Raw genomic sequence first — 12013 nt, 5'->3', positions numbered from 1 at the left:
TAAAAAAAAAAATAGTATTAATATAAAAATAATAATAATAATATAAAACATGAAAATATTAAGAAGAAGAATTGATATTGATTTTGGTCAAATACATCTCTCAGCCACATAAACTTATATCAATTATAGCGGCAGCTATTCGTTCACTAATTAGCAAAGGATTAATTTGATACAAAGCAACCTTTTGAAGTACCAAATATATGTATGTACATCATGCCATAAGGAACTAAATTAGTGAACATAACTGTATATATACATAAGTAAGTATTTAAATTGAGCTGAATGTGATGTTTTGTATGATGATTTGTATTAAGATCTGTAACATATATGTATAAAGTGCTATTATACACTCCGACGGTGATTATTGGGTATCTTTTAAAGATTCTACACAACCCTATGACATATCTTTTCAGATGGGTAAAGTATTAACTGACATTGTGAGAAATCGAATGGGTCAATAATGGTCGGAATTGACAATATCAAAATTGCGGTTAATTGATTGTTCAAGTATCAGGATCATAAACACTATTCACATTTTCAGCCGCCTGGAGGAGGCTTTCGCCTTAATCGAAGAAAAACTGTAAAAAATTACGTATTTTCTCTTTACTGGTGACCAGCTTTGACGTGTGCTCAAACAATACTGAGTCAAGCAATCACAAAACAATCTAAAAATTATTTTTAGCACAATATCTTATCTTGCTAACGCCATAGAGCATAACCTGATCGCACATATATAATAACGCAGGATACAGATTGCTAAAATAATGGATTTATATTTACTAGACCTTATACCTACAAAAAAAGTTTAATATGGCATAGAATATTCTGATATATGATTTTGCTTTAGATTAATATATGTAAAAGTCAAAGCTATTTAAACTAACTGCTTCTCTCTGTAGTTTCTACTACACTAAGTAAGTTTAATTAATCTTACAAAATTTGTTTGAGGCATTAAGGCACTACAAAGCACTTCAAATTGCTCACCAGCTCCTCAGTTTAATAGAGTACAGTATGACTCCTTTGAGCCTTCGCATTAAAAAAGCCTAATGAATATTCGCGCAACTAACAACGACGCATTATGCAAGTTCAGTTATACAAAAACTTTTTACATAACTATAAAAACAACAACAACTCCATGTCTTTAGCAAACATTTCACTTTCGCGTGCGGAAACCCAAAAGTTCATTTAACTCCGGCGGCAGTTACATTGTTGTTGCCATTCGCTGGCGACCGAGTAAACTGCCAAGTAAAAGAGCTTGCAAGCAAAGTGAAAAACAAACTAATTTCCCGCATTTAAAAAGGCAATAAAAGCGAACACGCGAGCAAAAGCGGCGCAACGTGCACCAAAACTTTTATGCCTGACCTAGTACGCGCGTAGTCGGCGCGTGGTAAATAGGCGATGAGGAATAATGCGAGTACACTAAAGAAACAACAAAAAGTAAAACCAAAATTACAACAAAAACTATAATAAAAACAACAGCAACAACAAGCAAAGTCAAACAACGCCTCACCAAGCCGGCCGCACCCCACTCATAATGAGCTGCGCCAGCGCAAAAACTCAAACAAACACACATACATGAAGCGCGCTCGTAAAAGCGCAATATTTACAAGGAAGTGTTGTAGCATAATAATTTAGCATAGAAAGACACTGAAAGTGCAGTTGCTTGATGGCTGAAGTTTGCATATTTCTTAAGAGTTGAAGAGCTGTAAAAAGTGATATAGTGTGGGGCATGACTGCACGCCCACCCAACTAGACGATCGCCGACTACATAAAAATTGGATATACATGTTGCTTTCATAGTTTAGTTGTTATGCAGAGGGCGCAGAGTGCCACGCTTTATTTACTATACACCTATGTATGTGTGTATATGAGTATGCTGATATGTGTGAAAGCAAGAAAAATTGCAGCATTTTGCATGGCATTAAAAGTAATGCGTTGTTCTTAGCGCTGTTAAGTCAAAAATGCTTGACTACACCCACAGTTATACAAACATACACACTTCTTTATAAAGATGTGTGTGTGTGTGCGTGCATGGCATAGATATGCAACTAAGAAAGAATGCGCGGTGTAAAGATGTGCCACGCTCGCTGCGGAAAATTGCACTTATTATTATTGTTGTTGTTGTTGTTGACTCCAAGCGTGCACTGCTTGCGTGTTCATTGTAAGCGTGTAAACTGGAGCGCGCTTACACGCCTGAGCGAAGCTGAAAGTGCAAGAAGAAAGCGTGTTCATAAACAACAGTCACCAACAGGCGCTGCGCATCAACCGCTGCCCTCCTTCTCCTTTCCAAAGCTCTTTTCTCCTTGTGAACTCTTCATTTTTGCTGTAACTCTCTTCTGACATGCTTGCGCTGTTTCCTTTCTGCGCTTGAGTTACGTGAAAAATGAAAATCAGAACAGGCGGAAATGACTGAAATGCGTGTAAGCGTCGAAGTAAGGGAGTCGGTGGCTTCGGCTTATTCTACTACATAATTAATTAGTACTATAAATATCTTTTAATCTAGATTCAGGTCTTTTGATACGAGTCTAGTAGTATTGACACTCTTCATACCCAAAACATTAACCAAATGTATTGAGTCGATCCATAAGAGATCTTGAGATTTTCTGCTATCTCTCTGATATTAACACAACGGTTTTCGAGCACTGTCTCTTTAACTTTTTCGGTGTTATTGTTATTAATTACGGTGGATGAACGAATCTTTAAACAGTTTAAGTGGATCAGGGGTCAAATTTGTTTAATCGATATCAGCAAAAAGAAACATAATTCTAAAACACCCTATATCCAATGTGGCCAATTTTTGTTTGGTCTTTCCAGAATCCCATTGATCTTTAAAGACTTGGAAATATTCTGGTGTTACTTTTGGATGATACTATTGTAATTCTTTGAGATTACCATTCCAACTTTATATTAAAGTGAGAAAACTAGAAAGCGAGAGAGACATATTTATTTATCTCTCCTTAGAGTAGAATATAGAACAGAGTGAATGTTAGTCGGTGTAATCTTTTTTAAGGAACATACAGGATGATTCTTAACCAGAAATCTCAAAAGACTACCATCGAGTAGCAGTACACTTGGCTATCATTTAAAATATCGATAAAGAACTCAAGTATTTTTTGTAGTGAAACTGTTCCAGTCATTGGTTGGCAGCAAGAAAAGGGATGAAAATATAGACCAAATAACAGATTGTGGTGATGTACTCGACACTGCTTGACTAAAGGATGTAGCTAGCATTTTCTCTTCGGCTGCATCCTCGGTTATCGAAATAAAAGAAATTGTCTAGTAGAACCGAAGTGATAGATTTACTGGAGAGTTTTCAATAATTGAAGAAACATATTTTAGGTGTTTACGAAACTTGAGAGCATTTATGCCCAATCTCCAACACGGCATTGAGATTAAGTAGAGTATAATAAAAGTACATAAACATATTCAACAAATTCAAACAACAAATTTACGGAACTTTGTGTATGAAAACCTATGCGAGAGGTACAGAGTCTCTATTGCATTGAAGCTAGTTTTTTTTTTAGAATTTAAAATTGTATAAGAAAACATTTGTAGACATAGTTAGGAAGATAGTTATGTATTATCTAATTTTCATGAGTCTTAAAATATATTTTCTGAAAAATAACTCACTCAAAGCTATATTAGAAATTTTTTGGATATTTATTACTCTGTCAACTTTATTTATAACTTTAACGCTTAATTTGACAGCAGAAACTTGCAGCAAACAATAGTCTAACGGAAGATTTAGCAGCTTAATTCTGCAAATTACATACAAAGAACATAAAATATGAACAAGAACAAGCAGAAGAAAAAGAAAAAAATAATAATAATAAGCAAGAAGAAAATTAATAAACAAAAGGTAACAGTAACGCAGCGATTGCTGCGCGCTTTATTGGTATGTTGCATGTTGCAAGAGCGCTGCAACAACCGAGAAGTATCTACCACGCATAAATTTAAACATTTGCAATTAAAGTTGAAGGCGCGGAGAGAAAGTGTTGCCAGTAGCAGTTTAAATTGGCGCTTGAGATGAAAGGCAAAGGAGAGTTTGAATTAATATGCAACAACATCTATTATATATATTGTATGCTTCATCAAGCACACGAAGCTAGGACGATTAAAACTTTGCATTGTAATTCCTTATTAATTGCATAATGGAAATAAATTTCGCAAAAGCTTGCGAAACAAATGAGTAAATGATGCAGATTAGAGATTTGAGATTACTTTGTTGTTCAGATTGTTTTCTAATACTTAAAACTATCATTAAACATAACTGTATATCCATATATGTATACTATAAACATACATACGAGTACATTTGAACAAATGCATAAATGATTCTTTAGAAATCATGCGTCTTTTGTTAACGAGTTCATAATTGCAAATTTAGAAAATCGCCAAGTAGAATTGGTAAATAATTGGGCAAATAAGATTCAAGTTTTCATTGTTTGGAAATTTGATATATTTTCAAATGCAGAGAATTAAAAATTTATTTATTGGGTCATAAGAAGAAAAAGCAATATGCGTCCATATATGAAAGAAAAGCTGCCCGAATGGTTTAGAAAACATATAAGCGTACTTTTTTTAAATACACAAAATCCTACTAAGTATTTGGTAAAGTAGAGCAACATTAGTTTGAAAAATTATTTTTTGAAGAGTTGCCAGCAAGTATGAAATATTATTTTTAATAAAAATAATGCAAACTTTGACGCGAGCAGAAAATATTAAAAAATCGTTCGTATTAGATCTGGTACAATTTTTAATAGTGTTGCCACCTAATTTGAGTGAATAAATAGCAACTTGAATTATGCGATTTTTAGGATAAACTTTAAAACCCTTATAGTAATATTTTAACTACAGGCGCAATTATTTTATTTGAGCGAATAAAATTTGCAATAGAGTTGCCAATTATTTTTTATATTCTTACTCAAAAAATACTTAAAATATTGTACTGAAGCCATGTATACTAATTATTTTTTTTGAAAAAACAATTAAACAAATATCTCTGACAGAGTTGCCATATGTTTTGAATTAAAAAAGTATTAAATGGAAAAAACATATTGAGTAGCGCTGCCATATTTTTCACATTAAACAATTTCCAACAAAATAAAATAATTTCTTCTTATATACAATAGTAGTTCTTTCATACAAAAGTAGCAGAACCAGATAACTGTTAAATAGGGATGCCTCCTAATAAAATTAATCTGTGAAATAACATTCAGAGGACGTTAAACAGTTGTAAACATAGAAAAGTTAAAAAATAAATAAACGTCACAAATTTGAAAAATAAAAACTTGAAAATATTAATGATTTATTTTACTATTTAAGTAGTCTTTTATTATCCCGTTATATTATAGGGTGCTGAAACTTGGACAATGCCGAGACGATATGAGAAAGCACTTGGAGCATACAAGAGCATTGTTGTGCGCAAGGTCTTTGTAGCCGTCTGCGTGAGCGATGAGAGTCGAAGAAGATGGAACCATGAACTGTATGAGGTGAAGTGAATAAAAATCCAACTAATGCGCTGTTAGGCCATATCACGCGCATGAAAGATGACGTTCCAGCGAAAATCTCCCTCGACTCGACAGCCTTGGGTGTACAACGGAAGCAATGACGACCACGAATCTAATGGAAAAACCAAGTGCATAGGGACATGACTGCACTTGGGTTGTACAACTGGCGTTACCTCGCATAGGATAGAGACAACGGACGAAGTTTTGTGTTCTCGGCCCAGACCGAACCACGGTTGCGGTGCCAAAGAAGAAGAAGGAAAACAGTAAGTAGCTACTTTCAAGACGGTTTACTAGGAACCGTCAGTACCGATTATTAAGATATTTTTAGCATAACTGACGAATTGAAAAATATACTTAAATATTTAATTTAATTAAATAAAGTCATTGTAAGCAACTAAAATCTCATCAAAAAGTTAAATTAGTGAAACCCACACAAGAAAATCAGTTTTTTAAACTTTCTTGTACACATAGACACAGATTCAATTCTTCCGAAGGCCATGTTGCCACTATATGCAAAAAATTAATTTTAACGTCGGAAATTATTAAAACTTTAAGCGAGAAATTAAACTTGCATGAACTGTCTGTCTGCTGCCTAAAAGCGATAATTTTTTTCTCTCTGCCTTTACGCTGGAGCGGATGTGGGAGCATACGAAAAACAAACTTGTATGCGAAATGAGCAGAGGAAATAGGAAGGTGCTGTTGACTGCCAAGCGGTTGGAAAACTAAATTCGTGCGGTGAGCTGCAGCGGAGTCGAAGAGCTTTTGGTAATTCAATGGCTTGTGCCTGATAGGGTTATTGTGGCCATTCGGCTTTAGTCGCGCCACTTGTCTACAACGCAGTTGCACAGCCTAATCGGACATGACAGGCCTAAAGTTGGTAGTTTGAGTCAATGAGTATGTACGGAGGTCTTTGTAGAACTTTGTAGAACCCAAGCGCTCAGCGGCAAGCCTGAAGGAACCAGCCGAACATGCAACAACAAAACTTTTTAGCCAATGATTTATGAGTGTGTGCATATGCAAGTGTGTTTGTGCGTCTGATCTAAAAGATTGCCGCCGTAAGATAGGCTAACCCAAACATGTAGACCAGCAAAAGTTCTCAACACAAAGGTGCGCATGTTGCTGTGTGTTGTTGTTGGTATTAGTCGCTTTAGTTTGGCATTGCCTAGCTGCAGCCGAACTGTCAAACTGTCAGCTGCTTGTGCTTGTTTCGGTTCGAAGAGAGTTAATGAAAAATTAAAACGACCCCACCAACTAGCCAGCTTAGCAGGCAACTATACCAACAACCAGCGTAAACTAATGGAAATCAAATCGAGAAATGAAATTGCTTTAATTTGCGAAAATTACTCGAGTATGACGGAAATATCGATATAATAGGCAAATAAAAATTCCGCAGAGAAATCAGCATTATGGATGGCTGGAGCTTGCTAGCAGCAAGGCGTTGTTGTTTCTGTTGTTGTAGTCAATTAATTATTGCATTGACATACATTAATGCGTCGGCTGGCAATAATACCGAAATCCCTTGTGGTTGCTGAGGGTAGAGCGTACTGACATCTACACCTATTTATATTATATATATATATATATATATATATGTGTGTGTAAAGATTTTTTTGCTGTTGCTTTTACTGTGCAGCTTCCGTGGTGGTAGCTTGGTGTATTCGTGGCAAAAAACAGCTGTTTTACATACATATTTATATATAAGCAGCGTGTACTTCAAATGGCCCGTTGCTGCTGTGGGCCATTAATCAATTGATTGAGGTCAAAACGAGTGCTACTTTACCACACTACTGCGCACACAAACAAACATATACAAATACAATATATACATATGTATGCTCTTTAACACTTGAGTCTGCCTTCTCTCCCTACATGTATGTTAGTAAGCGCGCTTTTACGCCAGATTAAGCACTTGCCCGCGCATACTCAAGTAAAAACTTACACACACAGAAGCGTACATACATACATACATACATCACACATACACTGCTTCGCAACGAGGGCTTTTATTTGCGTAATCAAACATCAATTAAAAATGCTCTCTTCACTGATCCACTTAATATTTACTCACTTGTAATTGTTGTATAGCTATTTTGCTGGTGTTTCTTTTGTTGTTGCTTTAGTATTTATTGTATTTTTGTTGCCTTGTTTCGCTTGCTTTGACTTTTGTAAATCTGCAAGTATAATAATAATGTGTTCAAATTAGTGAAACGCAATAAATGTAGCAATTAAATTAGATATTCATAAATGGAAGCGCAAAATTGAAACGGAATAATTTCAAAAATTTAATTGATGAATCAGTAATTTTGTGGAAATTATTAAGCGTAATAAATTTCAATATAGGTATGTTGCAAGTATATTTAAAGAGTATAAGTTGTTGTTCAGGAATTTGTATCTTAATAGGATTTATTTTAGAATTTATGAGAAATTCAAATGAAATTTAAAATTGACTGCAAAATAATAGCGATGTAATGATTTTCATTTACGAGCAATAAAATATGTTCAGTTAGTATATTGAAAAAAAAAAAAATATTTTAAATTCAATAGAAATTTAAAAAACGTAAAATTGTTTGTTGATAAAAAGAAAAAAAAACATATGCTGATCTTAAAATCGAAAAATGTGAGTAAAAATATTCAGTTGCAAGACATGTGATATTGAGTTGAAAAAATTAAGGTTTTCAAAATACTTTTTTAGCATATATAATATTTAGGAACCTAAAAAGCTTTGACTTAAATAACAAAAAATATATTTTACTAAAAAAATATAAATATATAAAAAACATAATAATATAAAAATAAAATTATTTTTATTTATTTTAAAAATTTATTTCCAGCTCGTATTGAAAAATAAAAAATAAAATTTCAGATTAATATCTCAAAAGCTCAGGGGTTAGTTCGCGATTTTAAATATCAACAGACGGATAGACTGACGGACATGGTTGATTCAGCTCATCGCACTGATCATTTATATATACACGTTTTATGGTCTCCGACGTTTCCTTCTGGGTGTTGCAAGCTGCATAGCACATTTATTATACCCTGTTTAGGGTACACATATTTTTTTTTTTTATGTTTAAAAATGTTTAAAAGTAATTTTAAAAATAAAATAGCCAAAAATATAGATCAAATAAATTATAGGTATATGATATATTTTATAACCATTAACTATATATACATAATAACCTTATATACCTTTTCTTAATAGAAAGAAGAAGAAGACAAAATATTACTCTAAATTATTTTATTCATTATATCAGCTTGCACTAATTTCTGAATATTTTCCGTAACATAAACAATAAAACTAATTTCCTCCTAAGCATCTTAGTTTTCCCACTGAGTATTCGCAAAAAACCATATAAAGCCTCACTCTCTCATTTGCAAATTTTATTCGCATACCAAAGTAATATTCCCCTTTCTCTTTCTCTTATATGCAAACCCAGCATCACAATATTTATCACCAAAACAAACCCATTTCTCCATACGGGAAGTGAATTCTCTCGAAAAGTAAAGTAACAAGAAAATAGCCAAAAAAGAGACAGCACAATTCGCTACACACCCACAAATCGCATTCGGCAAATCATCAAATTTCCGGCTGTGAGGCCATTACCAACGCCATCTGCCACATGACCTGTCAGTCATGTCCTTTCGCCTTTCATTTCCGTTCGACAACAAATGAAGCAGCAAATCACTCTGTGCTAGATTCGAGAGCGCGCTCAACAGAGACTTAACTTTTTTAATGGATGCAGCTAGAACTGGCTACTAAATCAGGGAATACTGAATAAGTGCTGGGTTACTGTACAAGGTGGCGATGGAAGACAGAGGGGCACGTGTTGTTACTGTCAATGTAGGTGCAAGGCTTTTCGAGTAGAACGCACATGGCTTCATTGGAATTGTGAGTGTTCACACAGCGGAAATAAACTTTTTTAATTTTTTGTTGACTTTCTCGGAATTTAACATTTTTATCTGGGTCAATTTATATGTCAAGGCAAAACGATTTTTTTGAAATAATTTCCACTTAATTCTCATTTTATTATTTAGCGCAGTAGGTCATCTCACGTAGTTTTAAAGTAAAGAGCCAGCGGAATTTTATCTCCCACCAGCAATTGTTGTAAGCGTGTGTGTGGTTGTTTCAACACTTAAGGCTGTTGAATTAACAGAAGATAGCTGCGCTTCTTCCAGCTGTGCTTGTTGCCGCCCGCTATGCTGTGAGCATTTTGTTGAGTGTCTTCTTCCCTGCGCTGATAAAGATTTGTTGTGATCTTTTATTAAAAATAATTTATAAAGAAATAAAAAAAAATTAAATTATATAAGAGATAAAAAAGGGATACGGCAGGGTTTATGAGTATTAGTTCAAAAATTGGGCTATATGCGATTATGGAGACTTTAGGGAACATCTGTAAGATCTTGTCGGGCCTGGGAGAGTCGGTAAGGAAGAGTGAGAGCAGAGGAAAGATCGTGAGTAGCAGTGACAACAAGCGAAGTAAGTGTCAGTAAAAGCCGAAGAGAGCATGTGAGAAAGATTGAGAAATGGTGAGAGACGGTAGAAGTCAGTGAGAGCCAACGAAAGTCAGGTTTGAGGGTCAGTAACAACCGTTTAAAGGCAAGGAGAAAACTCAGGAGAGCCCGTAAGATTTAGTGAGAGCCAATGAAATTCACTGATAACCATTTTTTATGTTTACCAGATGTAAAAAAATTTGGAATTTAAAAAAATCAAAATATAACCAGATCTGATATTTTATAAAAATATATTTAAAGCGACCCCAAAATTTCCTACTAAGCCGCTGCTATTATCCTTCCGCTTTGTGAGTATGTCTTCGCATGACTTTCTTTGTGAACTGTTTAAATATTTTACGCTTCAAGTGACAGAAACAGCCCCAAAGTCTGCGACGCCTGCTTGTACTGCTGCCTGGAATTTCAATTAGCGCCATGATGCTTTAACTTCTGCTGCACTGAGGCAGGTCAACAATGCCACCTACGCGCACAGCACCGGGGCACTGGCTACATTAGGGCTTCGTAACATGGCCAATTCGGTTGCAGATGCAGTGGCGCGCGTGTTTGCCGCAGCAGTGTGACATAAATACAAACAAAAGAATACAGCCTCGAGTTGGGCTTCTCGTTTAAACGAGCAAGTAAGTAAGTAAGTAAGTGAGTGTGTGCCTTTGTGCGCTCCCCTGCTATTTACACTCAATGCTGCTGATGCTTGCCACCGGCGGAATCAGATAAAGCTGGCAAAATGCTAGGTAAGCAACGTTTATACCTCGCCGTCACCTCGTTCGGCTTGGATATCACTCATTTGTGCGCCTCTACCAGTTTCCTGCTATCTACCATCTGTGTTACGTTGCAAGCAAGCGCATTTGGTTTCACATGTTGGTTGCGCATGCTACTTGCAACACGTTTGTCGGTTTGCCAGTTGAGGCTTCTGTAGGTTTATTGTCTCATGACTAACGTGTTCTTGTCCCACAGGAGCATATCATTGCTGACCCCAACGTCCTCACTAGTTAGACACCGTCACGTTCGCCATTCAAGCCGGTCTCTGTTGCTTTAATATCCTGTGCGTCAGCGCTGTCGTGTCACTTCGGTGTTTGCTTGATCTTACACATACATACATGCATAAATGTGTGCTCCGGCATTCAATGAGTCTATTTGGCACAGGTACTGACTTTCATCGTCACCGCAAGTGAGCTCAGCTCAGCTTTGCTCAGCGTCGAAGTCAACCAAGCCCTGCTGATGCTGTCCAGCCGTGCAAATACTCACGCATACCGCAAGCTACCAACGCTGTTATGTTTATTTAACGAAAATTTATGTCTATTTATACTCGTGTCGGAGCGCTGTGTCGACTGTCTATTTATTTCAGTATTCATGTAGCCACACAACGACCTAACGGTCTATTTACCTTAGCCCTCAAACACTCGCACACACTCCTTACTTTTGGATGCGTAAGAACTCTTCCCGGTTAGGCGGGCATGTTGCTGTCACTCAAACGTGTGATTACGATTGTCTGTATGCGTTTTTGCTGTCATTTCGTGAGCCCCCTTACGGCGCGCGTGCAATCACTTTCAATGGCAACCGCAAAACAGTTCGCTTATGCAAATTAGTTGGTGCGCACTGTAATACACAATGGGAACGAACTTGCGCTTGGTTGCGTGGATTTGAGGTGCGGTCGGTGGAGGTCGGTAGGAGTTGCTCGGTTAGAGATTATCTGCTGTTTTACTGCATTTTCAAATGTAAATAGTTAGTATTTTTTTGCGCTACTGTTGCTAGTTTACGAGCGTGTTTCGAGTCATACAAAATTTAAGTGCAGCTAAGACTGTGAAGCTGGCGTGAGCATTTTTAGCGGTTAAAATTTTTAACGAATTGTATTTAAGTCGTAGATTAAAAAACGCGATAAGTAGCATGGAAGCTTTCAACGGATTGTAGGAGAGTGTTTGCAAGCGTAAAACATCGCTATGATATTAAGTGCTTTAATTTTGAAATATCATTTCATAAATAATAAAAATATAAATATA

At 35.8% G+C, this 12013-nt stretch overlaps 1 protein-coding gene across 8 annotated transcripts in view; it reads right to left on the bottom strand.

The window, feature by feature from the left end:
• The window catches only part of kek5 (kekkon 5), a 231193-nt gene that overhangs the window by 73931 nt on the left and 145249 nt on the right, over window positions 1–12013 (bottom strand). For all 8 annotated transcript variants that reach the window (XR_011396343.1, XR_011396344.1, XM_070109465.1 and 5 more), the window contains one exon: window positions 7579–7681. The gene's annotated coding sequence lies outside the window, so the exon portion shown is untranslated. The remainder of the gene's footprint in view (window positions 1–7578; window positions 7682–12013) is intronic.

The sequence above is a fragment of the Bactrocera oleae genome, chromosome 5 (genome assembly GCF_042242935.1).
Source record: "Bactrocera oleae isolate idBacOlea1 chromosome 5, idBacOlea1, whole genome shotgun sequence".
NCBI classification, from domain to species: domain Eukaryota; kingdom Metazoa; phylum Arthropoda; class Insecta; order Diptera; family Tephritidae; genus Bactrocera; species Bactrocera oleae.
This window is presented reverse-complemented; position numbering and strand designations above follow the sequence as displayed.